General features: G+C 35.8%; 1 pseudogene; it reads right to left on the bottom strand.

The window, feature by feature from the left end:
- Window positions 1–4,707: 4,707 nt before the first annotated feature.
- LOC143617135 (PR5-like receptor kinase pseudogene) lies at window positions 4,708–5,681 on the bottom strand (annotated as a pseudogene).
- Between the last annotated feature and the right edge of the window lie 2,415 nt (window positions 5,682–8,096).

Below are 8,096 nucleotides of genomic sequence, written 5' to 3'. Positions count from 1 at the left end.
TTAAACGTTTAATTTAACATAACTGGAGTTCTAAACATTCGTTTGGAGTAATTCCAGTGGCAACGAGTTTGTTTTTACTTATATTTTTTTATCTCAAAGTTTTAGGTTTAGTTAGTTTATTTCATTCGACGCATTAGAAGATGATCCGTTTAATTCTTAACTCGGTTATCATTATTATTATTCACTTGCCTTCAATTTAAGGTGAGTTTGATAATTCCACTATTTTTACTGATTTTTATATCGTTTTGGGATCATATGTGTATCTATTCATATTTTATATCACACACACACACACACACACAAACTCGCAAACATAATTATTGTGTGTATACCAATTAAATGTTACTTGCTATTTGCTTATGTGTTACTTTATCGCATTCAGAGAGGTCCAACATATTCTCATTTATAGTATGATCATACGCCGTCTTAGTAACCAAAGCCCGATTCGCTTGGCGATGGTAAAACGACAATCACTTTTGTATACTAGTCATAGTAGCCAATGCCCGATTCGCTTGGCAACGGCCAATTGACACATTATTTGTTTATGATTTGATTGATTATTACTCACATATGTTTGTTTACGCATTTAACATTTATCATATATTATATATACACTATTATCTTTTTCATGAAAATTGGTGATCATATCACTCAACATGTGTTGTTGACAAACTCTACTCTATTTTCTACGCATTTGCAGGTTATCGTTTGAATTGAAGTTTGAAGTGAATGACATCTAGAAAAGACCATAGGGAACTTAATAAAGACTATCTTTATTGAAACTTTGTTTGGATTATTTTTTATTATTTGTTTGTGTTATGAATATTTATGCACTATAATTTGAAATAATTAATTTAATAGATATTGTCACATTCTTATTAGTGATAGTATCTTTGAGCTGTGAATAATCGGCTCACGCCCCGGCATTTCCGCCTTAGGTTGGGGTGTGACAACATACCTTTCCATGAAGTGTTCTACCTTTTCGCCGTCCCTTCTTCGAATGTGGAGGATCTCGTTTGGGTTCTTCATGGCCTTTCGTTGTTGGCTAAAGTTCCGGAGGAACTTCTCGTAGCTCCTCATAACCATCGAGGCTTTTCGGCTCTAGACTGGCAAACCAAACTCGTACTCCCCCTGTTAACGTTTGAGGAAACATGAGATACCATACGGGCATGGAACACCTAGTTACGAGTCCCGCTCCCCTAAAAGCATGCAGGTGGTCCTCCGGATCCTGCATGCTATCGTACTTGTCCACCGTGGACGGGTATCGCAATTTCGGGGGTAGTGAGGCTTCAGCTATACGTTTGGTGAATTTGGAAACGTCATATGTGTCTTTGTGTCTATAGGGGGCTTCCAAAAAGTTCCCATGTGTCCTCTCTTTTCCTTTGGCTGTAGAAAGGAGGGTCACCAAGGATTCTAGTAGCGAGTCAGGATCTCTGTCTGCAGCATCTCTGTCGTCGGTACTCTTGTCTGGCCCTGGGGTTTCGAATGAGAGTCGAGCTCAAAGGGCCTCCAATTTTTCTTTCTTCTCTTGCTCTTCCCGGAAAGCCTTTAAAGCATCCTTGTGAGTTCTTATGAACTCGGGAGTGACCTTCCATCCTTCTTTCTCGTTTCCTGCATTTATGGGACCATTTTTCATGGTGTTCTCCTGCTCGGTTTTGTCTTCAATCAATACAGAACCGTCGGTGTCTTACAGAGTTCCCGTGTCTTGTCTCGCCGTACTTGTTTCTCTTGGTTTGTTGACTAAGCTGCTCTTCCCCGAACTTATAGGGAACAGCAACGGCATATCGCCTTGGTTTTGATCAGCCATTCTTCTTCACGTTTTGGAATGAGAACTGTGATCAAGAGGTCCCACGGAAGGCAACAATGTTGGAACCTATTCCCATGGAGGGGTAATGTTTCTAACAAGAGTTGAGAGAACGGTGATCGGTATTGTATTTGTAAGTATTCGAGAGTGTGTAATGTGTTTTTACATGATTCTTTCCTCCTCTTATATAGAGGGGAGATATTACATAATATAACTAGTGGTCACATCCATATCTCATATGTCCACCGGCCTGTCTAGTCTTCCTCCGGCTCCACGGTTTCTTGAATCTTTATCCCCTGGATTATGCCCTTTATCTTGAGACAGCCATGCCTTGGGCCACCAACCGGATCAGTCGTACAGGAGGTTGTTTCCCTCCAAATACATTTATCTCCAAGTGGCTTTCTAGAATGTCCTCCTTGTTGGGCCTTTTGTATTGGGCTCTTATTGTCTTGTTGGGTTAGAGTCTACTTATGAGGCCCATCTCATGGGTAGGCTCTTCATGGTGGTGGCCGTGATGGCGGCGATCGCATTGGCAGTTAGGCAAAGGTGGGAGTGAGAGTAGTTAGGTGGTGGCGGTGGTGGTGGTGGTGTTGGTTGTCAGGTGGTGGTGTCTAGAGCATATGGTGAATAATGAATGAAATGTAAAAAAAAAAGGACTGGAAAAAATGATTTTGGTGGAATTAGATTCCTTATGTAATGTTTGATTTCATTCCATTGATCAAACTAACCACACCTGTTTTCATTCCATCACATTGATTCATTTTATTTTTTCTCTCATTCCTACATATCAAACGCTACTTAATTATATATATATATATATATATATATATATATATATATATATATATATGTTAAGAGCCCTGATTCTTCACAACGGCTAAAACAATGTAGCTTAACAACCATCTTATCAAATTGTCACTTTACACCCTCTAAATTTCACCAGATGTGCTAATTTAGTACAAACTGTTCTAAAACCAAATATATCAAGTGACTCTTCTACCCCTACATCAGTTAACTATTATTAACGGTATATTTAGCAACTTATTGACCTTTATTGACCTAGAGATAACTTACAACATTAAACTTCTGTTCTTCCAAGTATAAGAGAGTTTCTTTAAAGACAGTTCAATTTTTCTTTCTTTTTTTCCTTTAAATTTTTATGAATTATATAGGAATTTAATTTCCATACAATTGCAAACAGGTTTTTGGTTAATTGGACAACTAAAATTAGTACCGGGATCTTACTTTTGTTATTTAATAACCACTTTTGAATTGCTTTAATTTATAAAATAAATTAAATAAGTAGAACTGAGAGAAGATAAAAAGTCGGCTGAGATGTACATTAGACACAACGGTGTTTACACGGTATGTTTTCGATGCAGCTGGGCTCTGAATTCATCCAACAATATTATGCCATACAGTGCTGACTTGACACTCGCTGAAGCCACCGTTGAAGCCACCTGAGCCTATTGTAGTTCAGGCAAATAGTGGATTCAGCGAATTTTATGAAATTTTTTAATTTAAAACAAGAATATATATTAAAAGATAATTTTTATAATAAATATAAAAATTATATAAATAAAAAAGATAATAATAACATTAGTTTTAATATATTAGTGTAATTAATATAAAACTTAATATAATACTAGATTTTTAATAATATAAAAACATCCCCATCGTTTAAAATACCCCAATTTTACCAAACACCCCGATCTTCTCCACCATCCGCTTTCCTTCTTTTTCATCTTCACCATGTTTCTCCCAACAAACAAGAGTTCTTTCTTCATCTTCACCAATTTCAAAAAAAAAAAAGCCAGCATCCTTTCATCAGCCGCGAATTGGGTCGCCCCGGCCCCATTGCGGTGTTTGCGAGTGATGTGGCTCGCGGCGGCCGGTGAAGGAGCTGCTCGCGAGACCATAACACACAGTCTTAGGAGGTGTTTGGGATTGCTTTTGATACGAGAGGAGAAAAGTTAATAAGTTACACTTTTATAACTTATTCACTTAATAAAAATTTATAAGAAAGTAAAATAAGGAATCCCAAACACCCCCTATATTGAAATGCAGTCTAAGATGGATGAACACAATAACATAGTATTAATTTCAATTGAGAAATTGTGTTACAGATTACATTACAGCGAGTTTCAGGGGTATTTGTACCCTAACAAAATAACAAAACAAACACTTAACTAACTAATGGTTTTTATTTTGGATGTTCAAGTACAGAAAGAGGCCTGACTACATATTGCAGGTGATGTGGTTCTTTGGGCTGGTGGTGGTGTTAAATATATGATCCAACACTTAACGGTAAAAACAAATGATATTTACAGAAGAATTTGATTAGAAAATATGGGGTTCTGATCATATGGAATTAAGATAAAGACTAAAAAAAATTATTATTAAAGTAAGTTAAAACATGATTTCCGATATATCACACCATGATCTAACATTTCGAATCACACCAAAAATCTCTGCTAAATGTCTAACATTTCGACTATTTTTCTCTCAATGGACATCCGTTAAAATACTTAACGTTGTCAAGTGTTTTTCCAAATTTCAAACCTGTGTTTTAGAGTTTTTGATTGAAAAAAATATACGAGTCGACTGATGTAAAACTTATCTCGAAAGGTGATTCAAATAGCTTGATTTTTATTAATTAGAAATTCAAACATCCGAATTGAAACACTATTTCGTTGTTTGTTTCACCGTTTCGAGATAAATTTTACATCAGTAGACTCGTATCATTCTTCCGATCAAAAGGCCTAAAACATCGGTTTGAAATTCGGAATAAAACGTAATGACGTTAAGTGTTCTTAAACAGAGGTCCATTGAAAGAAAAATAGTTGAAAGTATGAACCGTTAGCAATGATTTTTAAATGTGAGTTTTTTTTTTCAATTTGCCACTATGTTGTCTGTAACATGCTTTCTGATGTGGTAAATATACTATCTGGCAATTGTGGAGGAGAAGAAAAGAACGGTTTTGGTGGAACTTTTAACACTTCGATGCATCCGTCTAACATCTCTATGACTTCATTTATGGATGGTCTGTCATTTGGTATAGGTTGTATGCACCATAAACCAATAATTGTCATCTTTCTTGCATAATCATTTTCCTCAGCAGTTGTTACACTATCTAATAGGAAGTCATCCTTGTGAACACGCTTGTAAATCCAATCAGGAAAATATATTTCGCTGGCTCGTCCAGTACCTACACCCACATTTACATTTTTTCTCCCTCCTATCATTTCTAGTAACAACATACCATAACTATAAACATCAGATTTATGGGAGACTCCTCCAAAGTTTTTCTTATAAACTTCTGGGGCAATATAACCGATTGTTCCTCTAGCTTTCAACATAGAAACAATACTCTCTTTCCTCGATTATAGCTTAGCAAGCCTAAAATCTGCAATCTGGGACATAAATCTTCATCAAGGAGGATGTTATGTGGCTTTATGTCAAGATGCAAAATCCGAGTGTTGCACCCACGATGAAGATAGTCAAGACCACATGCTATTCCATGTACTATCTCATACAACTTTTGGACTCCCATGTGTTTACTTGTCTCCGTAGGTATATGATTATGAATAAACTTTAATGATCCATTTGGCATATACTCATATACAAGAGCTCTATTTTTTTAATCAAAACAAAATCCCAAGAGAGTAACAATGTTAACATGAGAAGTCTTACCAATGCTTGCAACTTCGTTTATGAATTCTTGTCCATTTGCTTTTGATGAGTTTAAAACTTTAACCGCTATAGATCGACCATCTGTTAATTTTCCTTTAAACACTTGTCCGAAACCTCCTTGTCCTAGTTTATCTTTGAACGAGTTTGTCATTTTCTTGATTTCAATGTACTTGAATCTTTTCATAATTAAGGAACCGTAGTGCGTAAAAAAGGCCTCAATATTTTTGTGATCCTCGGTTTTACGCTTTACTGTCACTACACAATTGGTTGATGGTAGTTTCAGAACACAACATATTATGAAAAGAATCACAATTGATATCAATGAACATCCAAAACAATTAATTAAAGACTTAAATACCTATAAACTAGTACGGATAAGTAAGGTCGTCTCCATAGGGACTCAAGGAAAGTGCAAGTTTATTTAATTTATAACTAATTATTTAACCTAAGCGGACAGACGATATTAAGCGGTTTTTAGAAAAATATTTAATTAAAACTAATGATTACTTAAAAGATTTTTAAATAATATTAATAAAAAGTATTCATTCAAGGTTCGGGTTATGTGTTCCATACGTTAATCACAGATTCTTTAGTCTTTGGTTTTATAATAATTGCTAGTCCTATGGTTTGATTTATGATGACAAACGATACCCTAACCGAATTGTTGACACAAATGAACCCGGACAACACAATTGCCAATTTCATATCTAGGATAATTAACTCAACGATAAGGTTTGATGATTATAGTTCAAGGACACAAGAGCCTAACCCTAAATGTTGATGAACAACCAAACAAACGTTACACAAATCAATAATCGCAAACACAAACGTTAATCAACGAAATAACTGATTAAGCAAGACAAATTCATATAAAATCAATCAAGCTATATTCATTAAGCACAAGAATCTGATCATAACAGTATATTACACAAAACCTTAGCCTAGAACGAACACACACAACTAGCCGGACATCAACATAATCGTTAAAGCACTTAACTTAATGAACATACGATCGTAGGACAAACCGGAAGCTTCGGGATGGCTGAAAATCGTCCTAGAGCACCTCTTCTGCCTCTGGAAGTCGATGATAACCGAATGGGGAGGTTAAGGGGTTTATATAGGGAAAAACTATATTTTTGGCCGACATAAGCATCTTCGCGTATCGCAAAGATGTCCAGTTATGCTTCTTCGCGTATCGCGAAGATGTAAAACTTCAGATTTTATTTTTTTCTTTTCTTGAATGCCTCGTGATGCGTGCACTTCCAATCTTTCACTTCTTGATCTTCGTTCTAAGCCCGTAAATATCCTCGTTAAGCTCCATAGCCTCCAATGTCCTGAAACACGTAAACAACACTTGAAGTACCAATGTTCATTCGTTTATTAACCTAAATATAACTAATTAATATATAAAACTAACTAATTTTTACCCAACCATCACATCCACACACTTATCCTTTTTCGTCCCAAAAAAGACTTTGTAATGGAATCAGAATCAAAGATCATTCTCAAAATACTTTATAGATTATCTTAATTAAGCACAAGAACACAAAAACCACTATTGCGACCCACGCCTTAATACTTACCAGGAAAAATAAGGTGCGACAGTTTTATTAATTCATATGATTAAAATGGAACCCACACCTCAAAGCCCTGAAGCCGCCTTACCATGCTTCATTATAGTTTTACTGAACCAGACCACCCCAACTTGACTTAAACCTTAAGATTAGACGATCAAAATTTTGCACATTTGTACAATTTTTCAAGCCCATATGTAATAGCTATGACAATCTTGGATATTTTTATCGAACCAAAACCCAAACTTAAGTATTAAAGTCTACCAAAATGGCCATTAGATACGATTAAGGTACAATTAGGTAACCAACTAGTAAATAGCCCCCACTACATGACATACACCCGTTATCAAGCAATACCCCGAAGTCCATCACCATACGTGAGTAAGCACGAATTCATCTGTAGGGCTTACATATGACGTGTCCCGTGTGGTCCGTTTCTTAATGGTAATGAGACGCGAGCACGGGGACCCCATATGACTAATAGCGTGGATGATCAAGTCAGTAGTGAATTTGTACTTTTAAAGCACTTTTTGTGATCATGTTTATTGACTTATGAATTGGTAGATAAACTACGGGTTTGCTCTTTTTAAGCTTTGTTTTTTTAATATGAATAAATCCACTTAGGATTTACGCATACCAGATGATAAACCGTATACCGACCCATGGTCTCCGTTCCCCGGGGCATCCCATCAATACAGGATTTAAGGCCATAAAACCATACGCTTATGAAGTGTTAACCACTTAACTAGCAATATTTCCATTTATGTTTATATCACAAGCCATCTAACATACTCTAATGTTAAGCCTATCCAACCATTGTACTATAGACTATTCATATTAAAATATATTTTTAGTGATCAAATCTAATAGTAAGGCTTGAGTATAGCCTAATCTTTCATTCTAGTCCTTACACAGGCTTAGCTAAACAAACAAAACCCTGAAGGCGTTTCCCACTAAAAATCAAGCATTTAAGGTTCAATTAAGTCAACAACCAAATTATCCTTTCATTCTCAAAGTTGAGCCTA

The sequence above is a fragment of the Bidens hawaiensis genome, unplaced genomic scaffold (genome assembly GCF_021521415.1).
Source record: "Bidens hawaiensis isolate Kalapana, Puna unplaced genomic scaffold, B.hawaiensis_p1.1 tig00002307_1, whole genome shotgun sequence".
Lineage (NCBI taxonomy): Eukaryota > Viridiplantae > Streptophyta > Magnoliopsida > Asterales > Asteraceae > Bidens > Bidens hawaiensis.
This window is presented reverse-complemented; position numbering and strand designations above follow the sequence as displayed.